Raw genomic sequence first — 11,768 nt, forward strand, 5'->3', positions numbered from 1 at the left:
GCTTATATTTCCATTTCATTGGTATGTCTAGAAATTATAATACACACCATTAGTTATTAGAAAGTAACTTAACTACTTTAAATGCCTTAAAGACAATGCAACGACCTCAGCTTTTTAAGCCAATTTGTGTTTCTTTTACGTTTTGCATCAATGATGTCATGTATATTCTAAATATGTTTTAAGCCTCAGAAGACATGTTTTCACTTTATTGAAGTATAATTGACCTACAAAAATTATATACATTTAAGGAGTACAGCATGATGTTTTGATATATACATATATGCATACAGTGTAAAATTAACAACCAAGCTGATTAACATATTCATCATCTCACAGAGTTAAGCCTCAGAAGATATCATTGAATTTCTTATTTTAAATAATAATCATATACATTGTATATTGACAAAATAAAAATTAAAAAAAATAAATAAAAAAAAATTAATAAATAAAAGATGCTTCAAAATGAAAAGTATCAAGAAACTACTTAAATTTTGAGGATTTGCATTAATGGCTCAACCTGGGTCATTACTCAGAATTAAAAAAAAAAAAAAACAGTCAGTATTAATATATATTTATTTTTATTATATTTACTCTTTGTGTTATAGTTCATTCTTTTCTACATTACTTGGACACTATTTTACATCATATTCATTGTGTCTTTAGTATTTGTTCTAGTTGAAGTCTCCTTATGATAAATTTGATTTTTATTCTTCAAAAAAAAAATCTCTATTATACCTTCAGTTTTGAAATATTTATTTTGCTAGGCATATACTTCTGCATTAAGAATTCTTTTCTTTCACCTCTAATAATGTTATTGAATTATATTCTGGTATCCAACCCTTCTTAGGATAACTCAGCTAAACAAAGTAGTTTTTTTTTTAAAATCATTAACATTAATAATTACCTTACTATAGTTCTTTTTGTCAGCCGATTTTCTATTAATTTTATTGAGTTGTAAATTATGCTATGTAAAAGTCACCTTTTTTAGTGTGCCATTTAATGAGTTTTGACAAACTGATACAGTGGTGTAACCATCACTGTAATACAGATATAGACATTTTTCATTACTCAAATGCCCTTTGAAGACAATACCTTCTCCCACCCAACCCTAATGGTAACAATTGATCCATCCATACAATTTGTAGTCTGTCCATACAATTTGTTTTATCCAGCTGGTCATATAAAGGGAAGAATATAAAATGTAGCTGTCTGAGTTTGACTTCTTTTACTGGGGATAATGTGTGTAAGAATCATTCATGGTACTGTGCATATCATTGCTTTCTTTTTCTTGCCAAGCAACACCGCATTGTATAGTTACTATAGAATATATATTCATTTATCAATTAAAGAATACATGTATTCTTTCTAAATTTTGTTACTCATAAAAAAGTCACTGTAAATATTTGCAAACAGGTTTTAGTGAGAACATACATTTTTGTTTCTACAGGATAAATATTTAGGAATGAAATTGTTGGGTAATATGGTAAATGCAGGTATAANGCCTAGAAGCATGTGATATTGTACTAATTCACATGTACTGTAAGAAGTTTGTTTTTCTTCCACACCTAAAGTACTGTTGTCATAAATATTACTTCCACATGTTTTATAATTACCAGAATATTTTATTATTATTACTTTGGCTTTAAAAAGTGATTATATTTTACATATGTTTATAATATGAAATAAAATCTTCATATTTACTCATTTCTGATGCCCTTTATTACTTTGTGCATATTCATTTTTCTTCTGCTTGAAACTTCTTTAGTATTTCTTATAGCGTAGGTCTGCTGTTGATGAATTCTTTCTGCGGGTTTATGGCCGAAGAACTTTTATTTATTTATTTTTTTTCACAAGAAATTTGCTGTGCCTTCTCTTTGTTTCTCTGTACACAAAATGTCTTTTTTTCTCTGGATGCTTTTGTAATATTCTCTTTATATTTTTTATTCTTTTAAGCCACTTTATTATGATGTGTACATGTTGCAGTTCTTCAAAGCTTTTCGTGCTTGGGTTTTATTGAGATTCCTGTACCTGGGAGTGTGTAATTTAATCAAACTTAAACATATTTGACAATCGACCCATTAAACAATTTTTCATTCCCTCTCCCTCTTCCTCTTTATATTCTCCAATTACACATGTATTTTGGTGCTTAAAATTGTCCCACAATTCACTCATGATTTATCCATTGTTTTCCCTGTCCCTGCCCTGCCCTGTGAGTAATTATTTTGGATTATTTCTATTGCTATGTCTTTACGTTCTGTAATCTTTCTGGTATATTGTCTAATATGCTGATATTTGTAACTTGTTTATTTTTAATACCAGGAAATGTGGTTTTTTATGGCTGCGTTTTATTTTTTTTTTTCTTTTTACAGTTGTCATCTTTCTTCTTAGCCTACTCAGCCTTTCCTCTAGTTTTTTAATTGTACAGAATACTTTCGCATTAGCAGTTTTATAATCCTCGTCTCCTACTTGTACCATCTGTGTAATTTCTGCATCAGTTTTGAATAATTTATCAATCTCCTTATAAACTGTATTCACCTACGTTTTTGCCTGCCTGGTGATTTTTGATTGGATGTCAAACCTTGCAAATTTTAACTAGTTTGATGCTGAATGTATAAGAATCTATATCTGGCTTTCTAACATCCCTTCTTTTAACTTTTAAATATTTAATAAACGTATGTTTAATGTTTTATTTCTTACCAGCAACACATATTTTAAATTGTCTGTCAATGTTTGCCTTTAATTAGTGTACTCTGTTCACTTACAATTAATTCAATTATTTGTATATTTAGAGTAAAATCCAATATCCTGATTTGAATTCGTGGCAAATTTTTATTTTTTATCTTGCTTATGCTTATCTTTTTTTAACTAAACAAAGTTTAAAAAAATCATTAACCTATTAATCACGCTTATATTTCCATTTCATTGGTATGTCTAGAAATTATAATACACACCATTAGTTATTAGAAAGTAACTTAACTACTTTAAATGCCTTAAAGACAATGCAACGACCTCAGCTTTTTAAGCCAATTTGTGTTTCTTTTACGTTTTGCATCAATGATGTCATGTATATTCTAAATATGTTTTAAGCCTCAGAAGACATGTTTTCACTTTATTGAAGTATAATTGACCTACAAAAATTATATACATTTAAGGAGTACAGCATGATGTTTTGATATATACATATATGCATACAGTGTAAAATTAACAACCAAGCTGATTAACATATTCATCATCTCACAGAGTTAAGCCTCAGAAGATATCATTGAATTTCTTATTTTAAATAATAATCATATACATTGTATATTGACAAAATAAAAATTAAAAAAAATAAATAAAAAAAAATTAATAAATAAAAGATGCTTCAAAATGAAAAGTATCAAGAAACTACTTAAATTTTGAGGATTTGCATTAATGGCTCAACCTGGGTCATTACTCAGAATTAAAAAAAAAAAAAAACAGTCAGTATTAATATATATTTATTTTTATTATATTTACTCTTTGTGTTATAGTTCATTCTTTTCTACATTACTTGGACACTATTTTACATCATATTCATTGTGTCTTTAGTATTTGTTCTAGTTGAAGTCTCCTTATGATAAATTTGATTTTTATTCTTCAAAAAAAAAATCTCTATTATACCTTCAGTTTTGAAATATTTATTTTGCTAGGCATATACTTCTGCATTAAGAATTCTTTTCTTTCACCTCTAATAATGTTATTGAATTATATTCTGGTATCCAACCCTTCTTAGGATAACTCAGCTAAACAAAGTAGTTTTTTTTTTAAAATCATTAACATTAATAATTACCTTACTATAGTTCTTTTTGTCAGCCGATTTTCTATTAATTTTATTGAGTTGTAAATTATGCTATGTAAAAGTCACCTTTTTTAGTGTGCCATTTAATGAGTTTTGACAAACTGATACAGTGGTGTAACCATCACTGTAATACAGATATAGACATTTTTCATTACTCAAATGCCCTTTGAAGACAATACCTTCTCCCACCCAACCCTAATGGTAACAATTGATCCATCCATACAATTTGTAGTCTGTCCATACAATTTGTTTTATCCAGCTGGTCATATAAAGGGAAGAATATAAAATGTAGCTGTCTGAGTTTGACTTCTTTTACTGGGGATAATGTGTGTAAGAATCATTCATGGTACTGTGCATATCATTGCTTTCTTTTTCTTGCCAAGCAACACCGCATTGTATAGTTACTATAGAATATATATTCATTTATCAATTAAAGAATACATGTATTCTTTCTAAATTTTGTTACTCATAAAAAAGTCACTGTAAATATTTGCAAACAGGTTTTAGTGAGAACATACATTTTTTTTTTTTTTTTTTTCATGTGTTTCATCTTTGTTTATATCAACACAGAAAGCTTATAAATGTCTTTCACTCAGCTAGTTGACCAAGGTCAACATCAGCAGTTGTAAGTCATGTCAACGGCATGGTGTGATAGCTGGTAGATACGATGAGGAGGGTACTCTACCTCTGTGGTTTCTACAGGATAAATATTTAGGAATGAAATTGTTGGGTAATATGGTAAATGCAGGTATAAATTTATAAGAAATGGGCAAACTGCTGTAAAATGTGACTGTATCCAACAAAGTTTTGTTCCAGCCAGAAATGTATGAGTGCTTCATTTAATATCCACACTCTCATCAGCACGTGATCTGGTCCTGTTTTACGTTTGTTTATTTCTTGTCTCCTATCCCCTTTGTATTAGTCCATTTATGTTGCTTTTAACACAATACCTGAGACTGGTCGATTTATAAAGAAAATGAAATTTATTGCTTACAGTTTCTGAGGCTGGGAAGTCCAAAGTCCATCTGGTGGTGGTGGGTGACAGTGACCCAAGGGTCTCATGTTGCAAGATGGTGGAAGCAGGGAGAGCAACGAGAGAGAAAGGCAGACTCTTCTCTCTCTTCTTTTAAAGCCCTCAGAATCACGCCCCTGACCACCATTTTCAATCCATTCACTACTGCACGGTCCTACAATCCAATCACCTCTTCAAGGCTCCACCTTTCAATCACCTTAAAAGGATTTCCCACCATCTTAACAGTCACAGTGGGGGCTATGTTTCTAATACATAAAACTTGGGGAACACAATTCAAGCTTTCAGTGAGTTTTGGGGGGACATAATCCCATTCATTACACCCTTTATATTGGCCATTCTAAAGGTTTAGTGATATCATATTGTGGTTTCAAGTTGCATTTTCTGATGACAAACAAAGTTGGGCATATTTTAATATACTTACTGAAAGGAAAAACCCCAGCCCGAGCACAAAAAAAGACACACCAGGAGACAGGGACTCAACCGAACTGTATTAGGCAGGCAAAATGAACAAGCAGGCTGCCCTCTCGAAAGTGGGAGCAGCAGCAGGGAGAGTTGGGGTGGGCCTTTTATATCCAGTTAGGCTGAGCTGGACTGTTCCTATTGGCTAAGAAGGAAGGGGAGAGAAGTGAGTGGGGTTTAAGCTCAGGTGGGACTTTCTCATAAGCAGGCAAAATTGCGTTCCTGAAGGTGATGTGGCAGCTAGGGGATTTTTCTGGGTGGGGATTTTCCAGGAAACTTTCTTAGGCCCCATTTTGTGTATCTCAGTCTTTGATGATGTTTTACTTTTCTGTTGGAGGGTATTTTAGCCAACACTTACCACATTTATATCTGCTTTGATGAGTGTATTTTCAATCTTTCCCTCTGTTAAACAGGTTTGAAAGAGCATACATTTTTAATTTTGATTAAGGAAAATTTATAAATATTTTATGTGCTTTTTTGTGTGGCATTTAAAAATCTTTGCCTACCCCAAAGCCACAAATACTTCTTCCTGTGTTTACTTCTAGATGCTTTATATTTTCTAGGTTATATATATATATATATATATGTTTTATACATAAATGTACATATATACTCATACACACACACACACACACACACGAATGTACTTCAAAAAGTTCATGGAATGATTTGTTTGGTTTTTTAATTCTATTTTCCACAAACATTGAAAATAATTTTTTATTGAAACACATTCATTTTACATATTTATGGAATACAAAGTTATATTTCAATACATATACACAATGTATGATGATCTAGTCAATGTTATTGATATGTTCATAATTGCAAAACTTAATCATTTCTTTGTGATGTGCACATCTGATCTCCTTTCATCTAGTTGTTTGGTAACATCCAGTAAATAATTGTTTTGTTTGGTTTTGTTGTTTTCCTAGTCTGGAATATATTTTGATTAAATAAAATGAAGCAGGACAATTATAATTTTATTTATTTTTATTTTATTTTTTATTTTTAATGCAAGGGTGTCCCAAACACCATTCTGAAAAAAAAGAAAAATACGTATTTATGGGATACAGAGTTGACTATGAGTATTTGTGTACAGTATGTGATGATCAAATCAATATTATCGGCATATTCATCCTTACAAATCATAATTACTTGTCATGTCCCTTACCCAACTACTCTCTATCCCCTTTTCCCTCTCCCTTTCTCACCTCTAGTAACTATAGGTCTGTTCCCTCCTTTAGAAAGTAGAATATTTTATTATGGTCTTTCTTTCTTTCTTTCTTAGCTCCCACTTATGAGTGAGGACATGTGGTATTTCTCTTTCCGTGACTGGCTTATTTCACTTAACATAATTATTCTAATTATAGATTCCAGGGTCAACTGTACATCAATAGGACTTATTTTTTTTCTATCTAGCTATGATTTTGTGTCCATTAACCAGCCTCTCACTATCCCCCATATATAAATATACACATACATATATGTTGAGGTATGCATTCATATACATATGCTGATATATACACACACATATGTATCTGCATATATATTTGCATGTATATATTTGCACATGAGTGTTCAATTGTTCTCGCACGACCTATTGCACATCCTTAATCCCCATAGAATTGCTTGGCAATTTGTTGAAAATCAAATCACCATATATAAGTGGGTCTATTTATGGATGCACTATTCTGTTCCACTGATCTGTCAGTCTAATTTTGCCAATATCACATTGTTTTGATTCCTTTTTTATTAACATATTCATCACTACAAATTGTAATACTTCCCCATGCCCTCTACCTGACCTATCACTCCCCAAGCCGCCTCCCTCCCTCCCTCACATCACTAGTATGCTTAGATATGTTCTCTCCTTCTGAAAGTTCAATGCACTATTGTGGTCTTTTTTTTCTTTTTTCTTTCCTTCCTGGCACCCAGTTATAAGTGAGAACATTCAATATTTCTCTTTCTGTCTGGCTTATTTCACTTGTGTTTTCTCCAGGATTATCCACGTTGCTACAAATGACAGATTCCATTCTTTTCTATGGCTGAGTACTATTACATTGTGTATATATCATATTTTCCTTATCCAGTTGTCCATCAATTGACATTTTGGTTGGTTCCATAGTTTGGCTACTGTAAATAGAACTGTGATGAACATGGGAGTGCAGGAATCCTTTGACATGGTGATTTCCATCCCTTTGGATATATACCCAGTAGTGGGATTGCTGGATCATATGGTAGTTCTATCTGTAGTTGTNTATCCTTTGACATGGTGATTTCCATCCCTTTGGATATATACCCAGTAGTGGGATTGCTGGATCATATGGTAGTTCTATCTGTAGTTGTTTGAGAAACTCCATACTGTTTTCCATATGGCTGTGCTAATTTGCAGTCCACCAACAGTGGAGAAGAGTTCCTAGTTTGGATTTGCATTTCCCTGATGATTAGTGATGTTGAGCATTTTTTCATGTACCCGTTGGCCATTTGTATGTCTTCCTTTGAAAAATGTCTGTTCATCTCTTTTGTCCTTTTTAAAATTGAATTATTTGTTTTTTTACTGTATAGTTGTTTGAGTTCCTTATATATTCTGGAATTAATCCCTTGTTGTATGTATAGTTTGCAAATATTTTCTCCCACTCTGTAGGTTGTCTTTCTGCTCTGTTGATTGTTTTCTGTGCTGAACAGAAGCTTTTTAGTTTGATATAATCCCATTTGTTCATTTTTTTCTTTTATTGCTTGTGCTTTTGGGGTCTTAATCAAAAAGTCTTTGCCCAGCCCTACTTCCTGGAGTGTTTTCTTTTAGTATTTTTATGGTTTGGGGTCTTATATTTAAGTCTTTAATCCATTTTGAGTTGTCTTTAGTGTATGGGGAGAGGTACAGGTCTAGTTTCATTCTTCTGCATGTGGATGTCCAATTTTCCCAACACCATTGATTGAAGAGGCCGTCTTTTCCCCAGTGCTTGTTCTTGTTGCTTTTGTCAAAGATCAGTTGGCTGTAAGTATGTAGGTTGATTCCCTGGTTCTCTATTCTGTTCCATTGATCCGAGTGTCTGTTTTATGCCAGTACCATGCTATTTTGGTTACAATAGCTTGTCATATAATTTGAAGTCTGGTAGTTTTATGCCTCTGGCTTATTTACTATTATTTTTGCTCAGGATTGCTTTGGTTATTCAGGTTCTTCTGTTGTTCCATATGAATGTTAAGATTGTTTTTTTTTATTCCTGTAAAGAATGTCATTAGTGTTTTGATGGGTATTACATTGAATCTGTAGATCACTATGGGTGGTATGGACATTTTCACAATGTTAATTCTTCCAATCCAAGAGCATGAGATGTCTTTCTACCTTTTTGTGTCCACATTAATTTCTTTCAGTAGTGTTTCATAGTTCTCATTGTAGAGATCTTTCACCTCCTTGGTTAAGTTGATTTCTAGGTATTGTGTTTTGGGTGACTATTGTAAATGGGCTTACTTTCTTGATTTCTTTTTCTGCTAGTTTGTTATTGGAGAATGAAAACACTACTGATTTTGATTTGATTCTGCAGCTTTAGAATAAATCTTGAAATCAAGTAGTGAGTTTCCAACTTTGTTCTTTAAAAATTAATTTTCAAATTTGTTTTAACTATTATATTTCCTTTGCTTTTCATGTGTATTTTAGAAATAGCTTTTTGGTGTTTACAAAATATCTTGCTTAGGTTTGACTGGGATTGTGTTGAATTTGTAAATCAATTTGGAGAGGATTCAAATCTTAAAAATTCTGTTTTTAAAACATAAACATGATGTTCTGTTTCATTAATTTATATCATCTTTGACTTCTTACATCAGTTTTTCTAGTTTTCAGCCTACAGATATTGCATGTTTCTTAAAATTATAACTAGTTTGTAAATGATTTTTGGTTCCTGATAAATGATATCTCTTTCTATTTTAATTTCCAATTATTCATTGTTAGTGTTGAGAAATACAATTAACTTTTGTTTATTGACCTTATATGACCTCACGAAATTCACTTACTAAGTCTAGTATCTTATGTTGCGGATTAAGTAAGAAATGTACATATAGACGGCTGTTGTAATTTCTATTGTTATGGCTTCTTTCTAATTTGGTCTTGAGGTCTCTCTGTCTAGAATGGATACAAATTCTAGCCTTGCTCTTACAGGGCTTCAGGGAGGTTGTCTTGGATGTTTATAGCATGCTTTTCTCTGAATACTTTTTTTTATCCTGGTGGACAGTCTAATGCCTCAGTGTCGGACCAGTGACCAGGTGTCCCTCTTATAGAAAAATTTATACTGGAAAATGCCCTTGTGGTTGTTGTCTAACCTGTGTCTAATTTATTTTTACCAAGGTTTCCACTCACTAGGAGAGCCCTGACCAGGCAAAAAGCTAAGTTCAAGTATGCTGGTCAGGTGAGACACAGAGGAGACAGCACATAAAAACACATGAAATTACAGAAGTGTTTTATTACTCACAGAACCATGAGAGAAGAAGGGTGCCCACAAAGGCTGACCGGAAGACAAGACACAACAGGATGCTCTACCAGCAGCTGGGGAGTGGGGGTAGGGGAAGAGAGAGAGAGAGAGAGAGAGAGAGAGAGAGCATCTGTGGAACTATTCACTTAATAATAAAGTCCATGGGCATTATCTCTTAAGCTTTGCTGCTGGGATTGCAGACTGGCTAGTTTAAAGGAGACACACAGAAGGGGAGAACTTACTTACATGACTCTGATGGGAAGAACATATTTACATGACTCTGAGGTTGTCAATTGGGTTATATGGTAGTTAGCAGCTGTGGGATATGTCGGATTTTGGGTCAGTGAGATGAAGAAAAATCAGGATGTATTACAACCAATCACACAGGGAGAGGAAGTTTTAACTAAGCCATAGGTGACAAGGAACAACGGGGTTTAAAACAGTTTATGTCAGGTCTAAATATGGATGCTGAAGTGGCAAATGTATTAAATAAATTTATGACATAAACTATTTTTTTCTTTTGCTTAAGCTTTGTTTTTTTCCAATCTCTGTCTTTTTTCTTTTACTTTTTTTGACTATTTGCACTCATGAGGATCCAGAGTTATATGATTAGGAGGACTAACACTAGGCATTCTGGCTTTGCTCCTAATTGTAGGGGCAAAGAGTAAGGCTTTCACCATTGATTAGGATGTTATCTGTAGAAATTTTTTATTTTTTTGTAAATGTCTATTTTTGTGTTGAAAAGTCCCATTAATTTCTAATTTGCTGAGCCTTTTTAAATACCATGAATAAACTTTGAGTCTTGCAAGTGTGTTTTCTGCATCTATTAGTGCTTTATATGTGTCTCCCAAATTTTGAATTTTTTAAAATTTTCACTCTATTCAAATTACTTTCCCATTTCGCTTATAGTATTGTATTTAATCCATGGGTTATTTAGAAGTATGGTGATTAATTTCTAAATATTTGAGATTATCAATCGAATATTTTGATTTTCCATCATATGGTTTTCCTACATGCTTTGAAAGTATTAAATAAGTTGTGTAAATTGCACTATTTTTTAGCACATGTAACTGACTTTTAGTTCTTCCCTCTACAAGTAGAGCATATCTCCCTGACACTGAAATTAGAATTGATTATGTTATTAAATTTGACCAATAAATATGAGGGTAACTCAAAAGTTTGTGGAAAGATTCATATTATCTTTCATTATATTTTTCTACAAAATTTTTAAAATACGCTCTTACTGGTGGTTATATTATGAGTTTAAGTTTTAAATGTCATTGTGGGTGTAGTTTATTGCTGTGTACTTCTGGTGATATCATCAATATACCTTAAAAAGTCCTCTAGCCATAAAAGAATGTAGATCAGACTTGAATCCAATCAATGGTCAGGAGTCAAGCCCAGCAGATCCAGGCCTAGATCAGGCCAAACTGCAGGCATTAGAACCTGTGAATATAAGAATAAGTAACTGCTATTTTAGCTATTGAATTTTGGTGTGCTTTGTTACACAGCATTGCTGTAGCAATTACTGACTGTTACAATAAACATGTTAAAAATGGTAACTATGAATTCTTTTCCTTTGGAGAATATTCACATTTCTGTTGGAAAAATGATAGAGAAGGCATACATGACCTTAATCCACCATCATTTGCCCTCACTTTTGAAGTATAATTCTTCAAAATCTCACTTGAAAGCTAGAATTATTTCATTTTAATCAAAACATAATTGATTGTACTTATCTGTGTGGTACAGTGTTGAATACCTGTGTGCAGTATGTAATGCTCAGGTCAGGATAATTAGTGTATTCAACTGTGCACAATGTAATCATGTTTTGCAGCTCTTTACCAATTTGTCTTTAACCCCACTCCCTCTCCCTTTTTCCCATTTCTGATGGCCTCAGTTCTGTTCACTAGAGATTTTTTTAGGGATAATTTTCCTCAGCTAATTGTTGTCTTCCTGCCAAAAAAAAAAAAAAACTACTGAAATTCCTGTTTAA

Source organism: Galeopterus variegatus, unplaced genomic scaffold (assembly GCF_000696425.1).
Source record: "Galeopterus variegatus unplaced genomic scaffold, G_variegatus-3.0.2 Scaffold1572, whole genome shotgun sequence".
Classification (NCBI taxonomy): domain Eukaryota; kingdom Metazoa; phylum Chordata; class Mammalia; order Dermoptera; family Cynocephalidae; genus Galeopterus; species Galeopterus variegatus.